This window comes from Patella vulgata, chromosome 1, assembly GCF_932274485.2.
Source record: "Patella vulgata chromosome 1, xgPatVulg1.2, whole genome shotgun sequence".
NCBI lineage: Eukaryota > Metazoa > Mollusca > Gastropoda > Patellidae > Patella > Patella vulgata.
In genome coordinates this window covers 41,035,269-41,044,324 of record NC_065879.2, presented here as the reverse complement: position 1 = coordinate 41,044,324, position 9,056 = coordinate 41,035,269, and positions in this window count along the sequence as shown.

Here is a 9,056-nt window from a genome sequence, read left to right as displayed (position 1 = left end):
TTTTTTTGCTTTCTAAGAGATCACTATTTTAAAAGTGAGGGTCACAAGAATCTCCTTTTCAATTGCCCCACCACTGGCAAAATAGTAAACAGGGAGAGTTGAATTCCAGAAATATACTCTCCAAAAAAAAGAAACGCAATGTGACATTTCATCGTCGGTATACCCTCGCTCTACCATCGCCCTTCTGAACCAAACTGCTCTCCAGTGTTGCTGGAGCCATACCCTCAGTGTCTGAACCGATCAAAGTTGGATTTCATGGTGTCGGCGTATTTAAAAAAAGCAGCTCCAACAGAGACCTCTGGCTCATAATCCGGTTTCACGTAGGCATTTACGGACTGTCTGGTCTGAGATTATATGTTGTCCGGGAATTGCTGCTGCAGTAGAGATTGTTGTTGTGAACTGTTTTTATACGTCCACATTATGAATGCCCAACCCCCAGGGGCAGAGCCAGTTACCCCCATTTTTTTGGTGTGTCGCCTACAGGCCACATTTCTTAAAGATGCATTATGTAAGATTTAGATCAAGAACTAGCCATTCTTGCTATAATAGTTCGAAAGTAGATGATGTAAAATTAATAATTTGAAAATTTCATTCAAATTACTCTATTGCAAGCGAAGTTATTAGCCTTTGAAGGTTTGACAGACGTGTGCAATAATTTCAACCACCGTACTGGTTGATCGAAGCTAAGTCTCGGTCCTCCATATTTGATTAACTCAAAGTATCGCTGAACCATTCTAATCTATTTAGTATCGGAGAAATCTGATGCCATCGAGAGTTAATTATTCAAATGTTTAAGTAATACTTTAGAAAGACCTGCAAGAGGCAGATTTAGCTCTTGCATAATGCATGTTTAAGTGATCATCTTGAAACTTTACATACTTATTCCTTATACCCTATGGATGATCCCGATTATTTTTGGTGCATGTCCAATCACCAGGGGCAGAGCCACGCCCATTTCTTGTATTTGTTTGCTTGTCATCTAGACGGCATTTCTTAACGTATCATTTTGAAACTTTGCATACTTATTCTTTGTTCCCTTAGGAACACCCCAGGGGCAGAGCAACGCCCATTTTCTTTTTTAGTGTCTGAGTGAAGCCTACAGGCCACAATTCTTAATTTTGTATGAATTCCTTATACCTAAGGAGGGTCCCTATTGGTTTTGGTGCATGGGACAGAGCCACGCCCATTTCTTGTATTTTTATACGCCCACATTGAAATGTGAATCCAAATATATAAAGAGAGAGGAATCCAAAACCATTTGTAGCTTGTATTTTTTGAAGAAGTAGGTTTTTAGACTTACGAAACGTTAGATACTATAAAAGATGGTTTTGTGATACCCATGACTTTGTTTTTAACCACATTGAAATGTGGTCGTATAATGTTGTCACGTCCGTCCGGTGTCCACAATTGCTTGTGCTTAAAGCGAGAATTTCATATTTTTAAAATGTATTAAAATAAAGCCTTAAAATAGATGGTATCTATAAACAGTCCTATATTCTTAAAGATTAATCCTATAATTCACTATTGCCAGTTGAGAAATTACATTTTCAAATTCAAACGTTTGAAGATAGCTATTCCATGGGGGAATAGAAAAACAAGGGAGGTAATTGTCATTATTTCCGGTGTGAATGATTTTATAAGTGTGATAATGATACCTACGGTCGTATAATTGTGACTTGACAACCTAACGAGCAAAAGACATAGAAATAATTATGTTTTGACTTTCTTAGAAAATATGAAATTCTCGCTTGTGGGTTCACGTTGTGAGAATCACATAGCAGGTATCATGTGGTCCATATTGACCCCAGTTATAATTCAACTTTTTACATGCAGATATATTTGAATTAAAAGGCAGTGGTTTGGTTTTATTTGCATTCATATTTGACATCTGAAAAACAACTAAAATTATTATCCAAAAACATTTTAGTGGCATATGGAAAAGATTTAATAATTCTCACCAAATTGATACTTTGTGATAAAAAGGTTAAATGTCAATACACGCTTGATACAAAAAACCATTCAATATTTGGAATTCATCATTTAATTTTTGGTATTTGTAACATGCAGATGAATAAAAATGGGAATACTCTGACATACGCAATATGGTTTCAGGCAGCAAACACATTAGCAAAATCCCTACTGTGAGTTACAAGTTAGGACCCCTTGTTCCCTTCAAGCGTGGGGCCTGATTTGCATGTGACATCTGCATGTGGGAAGCATATGAATACCGATCTCTTTGCTACGTGTAAAAATGTATTGGAGACAAAGTCACTAAATTTAAGAAAGTTGAACCAAGTAGTTGTTACAAAACACTATAAAACAATGTGCATGGGGGACCCCACGTGAACCGACAAGGGTTAAAGATACATTCCCGCGTACAAACTTTGATTTGATGATATATCCGGACTAAAAACATATTCAAAGTAACCAATCTATCAAACATTTGCTTCAATTCCCTCTCAAAACTTTTTATTCGCCTATAACTATAAGTAAGCTGTTAGACGCAATGTCTGTCAACTTAGCTTCATTGTGGGAGGGTCTGGTATGTAAAGGTTAGGTTGTGACCCTATACTATGCAGGTCGCAATTTTGATCCGATTTAAACGTCCTACTGTTCTGCTCCGACTGGGCTAATGGAGACGGTATTAAACACAGGGTAGAAATCCGTGGCCTAATTAGGCCGTAAATGGTAAGATTTAAAAATCGTTCTAAAAATACTGGAATAAGCTTCTGCTCTTCTTAGTTTTTTTATCTGCAATATCACTTTAGCGGAAGCAGACGTTAAAGAACCAAGACAAGCAAGCAACAGTGGCCACATTCCTTATCAAGGTTGGTCCGTATCTTATTTTTCCTTTGGAAAAACTGCTCCCGAAACATGACTGCTTTGTGGGCATGACTGTCTTTGTGTGGTATTTTGGTATGTATAGGCCTAATATTTACTCTTCAAACAATAAAACACACAGCCCATTTTTCATCTTTTTTTTTTTATTTGCACGAGATCGTTGTTTCCATAAATCTTACTTTTTTTTTAAATGTCATTATGTAAGGGTAAAATAAATTCATTATTGGTTTTAAATGTAGGGTCATCATTTTTGCCGAAATTTGTTTTCGCTTGAATGCACCAAGACACATGAATTTAACAACTTTGCGAGCTTTTCGCATGGAACCTAAATCTAAGGCCTATTATATCCAAATCAGTTGCACATGTAAACACTCAGCGAACCAAGTGATGCCACATCTGAACGAAAACCAACGCAACAACGCTATTGCCGTATTGGTCGATTACAAGCAGGTGAATCCCAGACAGATATGTAGCCAGTCCTCTAAACATGGCGGCTAAAGAAGACGTTTCGCAGTTGAAAAGAAGAAAATGTAAACATCCGAGTGGTGGATATGGTACCCAGAGTAGGTCCTATGTCGAGTGTTTTAATTTTAGGGAATATTAAGGGATTAAAAAAATTCAGCATTCCTGAAGAAAAAGAGCTCAGTCTACGTCGCGTCGTCTGCTACGACTCTACTAGTACGATACGAGTCATCGTCGAGTGCTGCTAGGCCTAGTGCTATTACTGAGCCATAATAACATAGATATAATATAGATTATAAGAACAGCAATATATATCATCAGAAATTTTATTTTGTAAGAGTACATATTTGGTGAAAGATGTTTTTATATTTGATTGGTTAGGCTTAATTGGCATTATATTGCATATTATAGGCGTTTTTACGAGAAAACAAATCGGTTTCGATTACCTATCTCGTTTTGTACAAAGACATAGGTCTCGAGTTGGTATTCGAATCGGTTCTCGTAAACGCGATGAGTTGCCTCGCAAGATGGCTGAAGACTGAAGCATTGAGGAAAAATGTTAAAAAAATTCACTTTTCTTTATTATGTTCTTGGCGACACCGCCCAAAAATAAAAACGAAAAGTTGTACCAGTTGACTGTCCCCAAATGCCCCGTATTTTTATTAGGAATGTCCATAATATTCATATTTTAACGTGAATTTCAAAAGAAAATGATCTAACGTCGGGCACGTCGTGTCCCTTGTTGGGGACGCCATCTTGGAAATCGAATCGTCAATCCGGCAGGCGAGCAAGTTGGAAGATTTGCATAATCGATTTGGCAAATCGTCGTGGTAAATTCGACAATTAGGTGAAACCGATTAGTCTAATTTTTGCCGTAAATGTGTTTGGAAAGGAAATGCAAATCGATTAGCCATAATCGGTTTCTCGTAAAAACACCTTATGATATATTCCCTCAAATCCCTGAGGCTGTACTTCTGTAGGCCTAGATCTTAGATAATATGACCTCTCGCTCTAACTTGTCTAAGCTAAATCAAATCAAATCAATGTGCTATTAATGTAATGTAAGGAGAGACTAGAGAGACACTTCAGAGACTAGAGAGAAATTTGGTTTAACGTCCACTCGACACAAACTAGGTAATTTCGGGACTAACATGGTTCAGTTTTATTTCAATAATTCACTTGATTGATGGGTCTTTTTAAGCAGTGAGAGGAAACTGGAGTCTGGAGGCAAGAAGTAGTTGCGCTTCGATGTAAACCAAATCATTCCTTGCATTCTTTATCGGCTGGGGCTATTTGCCACATGTGGTAAGACAATCCGGAGACTATTTGCCACATGTGGCAAGTCTCCGTACCGCAATTATCAACCGATTTCAATGAAACTTGCAGATTATAATAACTTTAATAATATCTCAAAGCAGCCACAATTTCGGCCATTTCCGGTTAGCGGTTTCCGAGATATTATGTTACCACACATTTCATGTGCCACGGCTACAGACCGCAATTACAAACCGATTTCAATGAAACTTGCATAATAACATTAATAATATCTCAGAGTAGGCAAAATTTCGACCACTTCCGGTTAGCGGTTTCCGAGATATCAGGTTACCACACATTTCATGTGGCACGGCTACAGACCGCAATTACAAACCGATTTCCATGAAACTTATAGAATATGATAACATTAATAATATCTCAGAGTAGGCAAAACTTCGACCACTTCCGGTAAGCGGTTTCCGAGATATCAGTTTACCACACATTTCATGTGGCACGGCTACAGACCACAATTATCAACCGATTTCAATGAAACTTGCAGATTATAATTACATTAATAATATCTCAGAGTAGGCAAAATTTCGACCACCTCCGGTTAACGGTTTCCGAGATATCAGGTTACCACACATATCATGTGGCACGGCTACAGATCGCAATTACAAACCGATTTCAATGAAACTTGCAGATTATAATAACATTAATACTATCTCAGAGTACGCATAATTTCGACCACTTCCGGTTAGCAGTTTCGGAGATATCAGGTTACCACACATTTCATGTGGCACGGCTACAGACCACAATTATTAACCGATTTTCAATGAAACTTGCAGAATATAATTGCTTTACTAATATCTCAGCGTAGGCAAAATTTCGGCCACTTCCGGTTAGCGGTTTCCGAGATATCAGGTTACCACACATTTCATGTGGCACGGCTACAGGCAACAATTATCAACCGATTTCAATGAAACTTGCAGAATATAATTACTTTATTAACATCTTAGAGTAGCCAACTTTTCGGCCACTTCCGGTTAGCGGTTTCCGAGATATCAGGTTACCACACATTTCATGTGGCACGGCTACAGACCAATATTATCAACCAATTTCCATGAAACTTGCAGATTATAATTACTTTAATAATATCTCAGAGTATGCAAAATTTCGACCACTTCCGGTTAGCGGTTTCCGAGATATCAGGTTACCACACATTTCTTGTGGCACGGCTACAGACCACAATTATCAACCGATTTCAATGAAACTTGCAGATTATAATAACATTAATAATATCTCAGAGTAGCTAAAATTTCGACCACTTCCGGTTAGCGGTTTCGGAGATATCATGTTACCACACATTTCATGTGGCACGGCTACAGACCACAATTATCAACCGATTTCAATGAAACTTGCATAATATAATGACTCTATTAATATCTCAGAGTAGCCAAAATTTCGGCCACTTCCGGTTAGCGATTTCCGAGATATCAGGTTACCACACATTGAAATCGGTTGATAATTTTGGTCTGTAGCCGTCCCACATGAAATATGTGGTAACCTGATATCTCGGAAACCGCTAACCGGAAGTGGTCGAAATTTTGCGTACTCTGAGATATTATTAAAGTAATTATAATCGGCAAGGTTCGTGAAAATTGGTTGATAATATTGGTCTGTAGCCGTGCCACATGAAATGTGTGGTAACCTGATATCTCGGAAACCGCTAACCGGAAGTGGTCGAAATTTTGCCTACTCTGAGATATTATTAATGTAATTATGCAAGTTTCATTGAAATCGGTTTGTAATTGCGGTCTGTAGCCGTGCCACATGAAATGTGTGGTAACCTGATATCTCGGAAACCGCTAACCGGAAGTGGTCGAAATTTTGGCTTCTCTGAGATATTAATAAAGCAATTATATTCTGCAAGTTTCATTTTAATCGGTTGATAATTGTGGTCTGTAGCCGTGCCACATGAAATGTGTGGTAACCTGATATCTCGGAAACCGCTAACCGGAAGTGGTCGAAATTGTGGCTACTCTGAGATATTATTAAAGTAATTATAATCTGCAAGTTTCATAGAAATTGGTTGATAATTTTGGTCTGTAGCCGTGCCACATGAAATGTGTGGTAACCTGATATCTCGGAAACCGCTAACCGGAAGTGGACGAAAGTTTTGCTACTCAGAGATGTTATCATAATCTGTACGTTTCATTAAAATCGGGTAACAATTGCGGTCTGTAGTCGTAAGGCTATTTTGAAATTTGTGCTTACCACATGTGGCAAATAGCCACAGCCTTCTTTATCGCATGCTATCTATTATTTTCGTAATTTTAGAATTACATGTAGATGTGATTTTTAAAGGATCAAATTTTAAATAGTAAGCTTTAATGGCTGTAGTTCAGTTGCACGTATGTTCTTTTTACATTCTTATTTTTTGTAAAAACAAATAAAATCTACAAACATAATAATGGCTGGAGCTATTTCAAGCCACATGTGGTAAGTCAATCCGGAGACTATTTGCCACATGTGGCTACAGACCACATCAACGGATTTCCATGAAACTTACAGAATATGATAACATTAATAATATCTCAGAGTAGCCAAAATTTCGACCACTTCCGGTTAGCGAGTTCCGAGATTTCAGGTTACCACACATTTCATGTGGCACGGCTCAAGACCATAATTATCAACGGATTTCCATGAAACTTGCAGAATATGATAACATTAATAATATCTCAGAGTAGCCAAAATTTCGGCCACTTCCGGTTAGCGGTTTCCGAGATATCAGGTTACCACACATTTCATGTGGCACGGCTACAGACCACAATTATCAACCGATAGCCGTGTCACATGAAATGTGTGGTAACCTGATATCTCGCAAACCGCTAACCGGAAGTGACCGAAATTGTGGCTACTCTGAGATATTGTTAAAGTAATTATAATCTGCAAGTTTCATTGAAATCGGTTGATAATTGTGGTCTGTAGCCGTGCCACATGAAATGTGTGGTAACCTGATATCTCGGAAACCGCTAACCGGAAGTGGTCGAGATTTTGGCTACTATGAGATATAATTAAAGTAATTATAATGTGCAAGTTTCATTTAAATCGGTTGATAATTGTGGCCTGTAGCCGTGCCACATGAAATGTGTGGTAACCTGATATCTCGGAAACCGCTAACCGGAAGTGGCCGAAATTGTGGCTACTCTGAGATATTATTAAAGTGATTATAATCTGCAAGTTTCATTGAAATCGGTTGAATATTGTGGTCTGTAACCGTGCCACATGAAATGTGTGGTAACCTGATATCTCGGAAACCGCTCACCGGAAGTGGTCGAAATTTTGCCTACTCTGAGATATTATTAATTTTTTTATAATCTGCAAGTTTCATTGAAATTGGTTTGTAATTGCGGTCTGTAGCCGTGCCACTTGAAATATGTGGTAACCTGATATCTCCGAAATCGCTAACCGGAAGTGGTCGAAATTTTGGCTACTCTGAGATATTATTAATGTTATCATATTCGGTAAGTTTCATGGAAATCGGTTGATAATTGTGGTCTGTAGCCGTGCCACATGAAATGTGTGGTAACCTGATATCTCGAAAACTGCTAACCGGAAGGGGTCGAAATTTTGACTACTCTGAGATATTATTAATGTTATCATATTCTGTAAGTATCATGGATATCGGTTGATAATTGTGGTCTGTAGCCGTGCCACATGAAATGTATGGTAATCTGATATCTCCGAAACCGCTAACCGGAAGTGGTCGAAATTTTGCCTACTCTGAGATATTATTAATGTTATTATAATCTGCAAGTTTCATTGAAATCGGTTTGTAATTGCGGTCTGAAGCCGTGCCACATGAAATGTGTGATATCTCCGAAACTGCTAACCGGAAGTGGTCGAAATTTTGGATTCTCTGAGATATTATTATTGTTATCATATTCTGTAAGTTTCATGGATATCGGTTCATATATGCGGTCTGTAGCCGTGCCACATGAAATGTGTGGTAACCCCCATATCTCCGAAACCGCCAACCGGAAGTGGCCGAAAGTTTTGCTACTCAGAGATGTTATCAATGTTATCATAATCTGTAAGTTTCATTAAAATCGGGTAATAATTGCGGTCTGTAGTCGTAAATCTATTTTGAAATTCTTGCTTACCACATGTGGCAAATAGCCACAGTCCATAATAATAGGCCTACAGTCTACCGAATAAAATAAATTTAGATTCATATGTTGTCATTAAAAGCAATTGAAAAAGAATCATGTGCGAGGGAACATTTTCTGAAGAATCTATTGTATTCTGGTAAAAGGATAATGGACAAGCCCAATTTTTCTAAGATTGTGTATCGAAAAATGTGATTCTATGTAGGCCTACAATTACTTGTGGTTAACAATTTAAGTGTTAAGTTTATGTATGTTATATTTATATACCTTTCCAAATTTCATATTCATAACAAAAATATTATTTTGCTCAATTTTCAGTTGCAATAA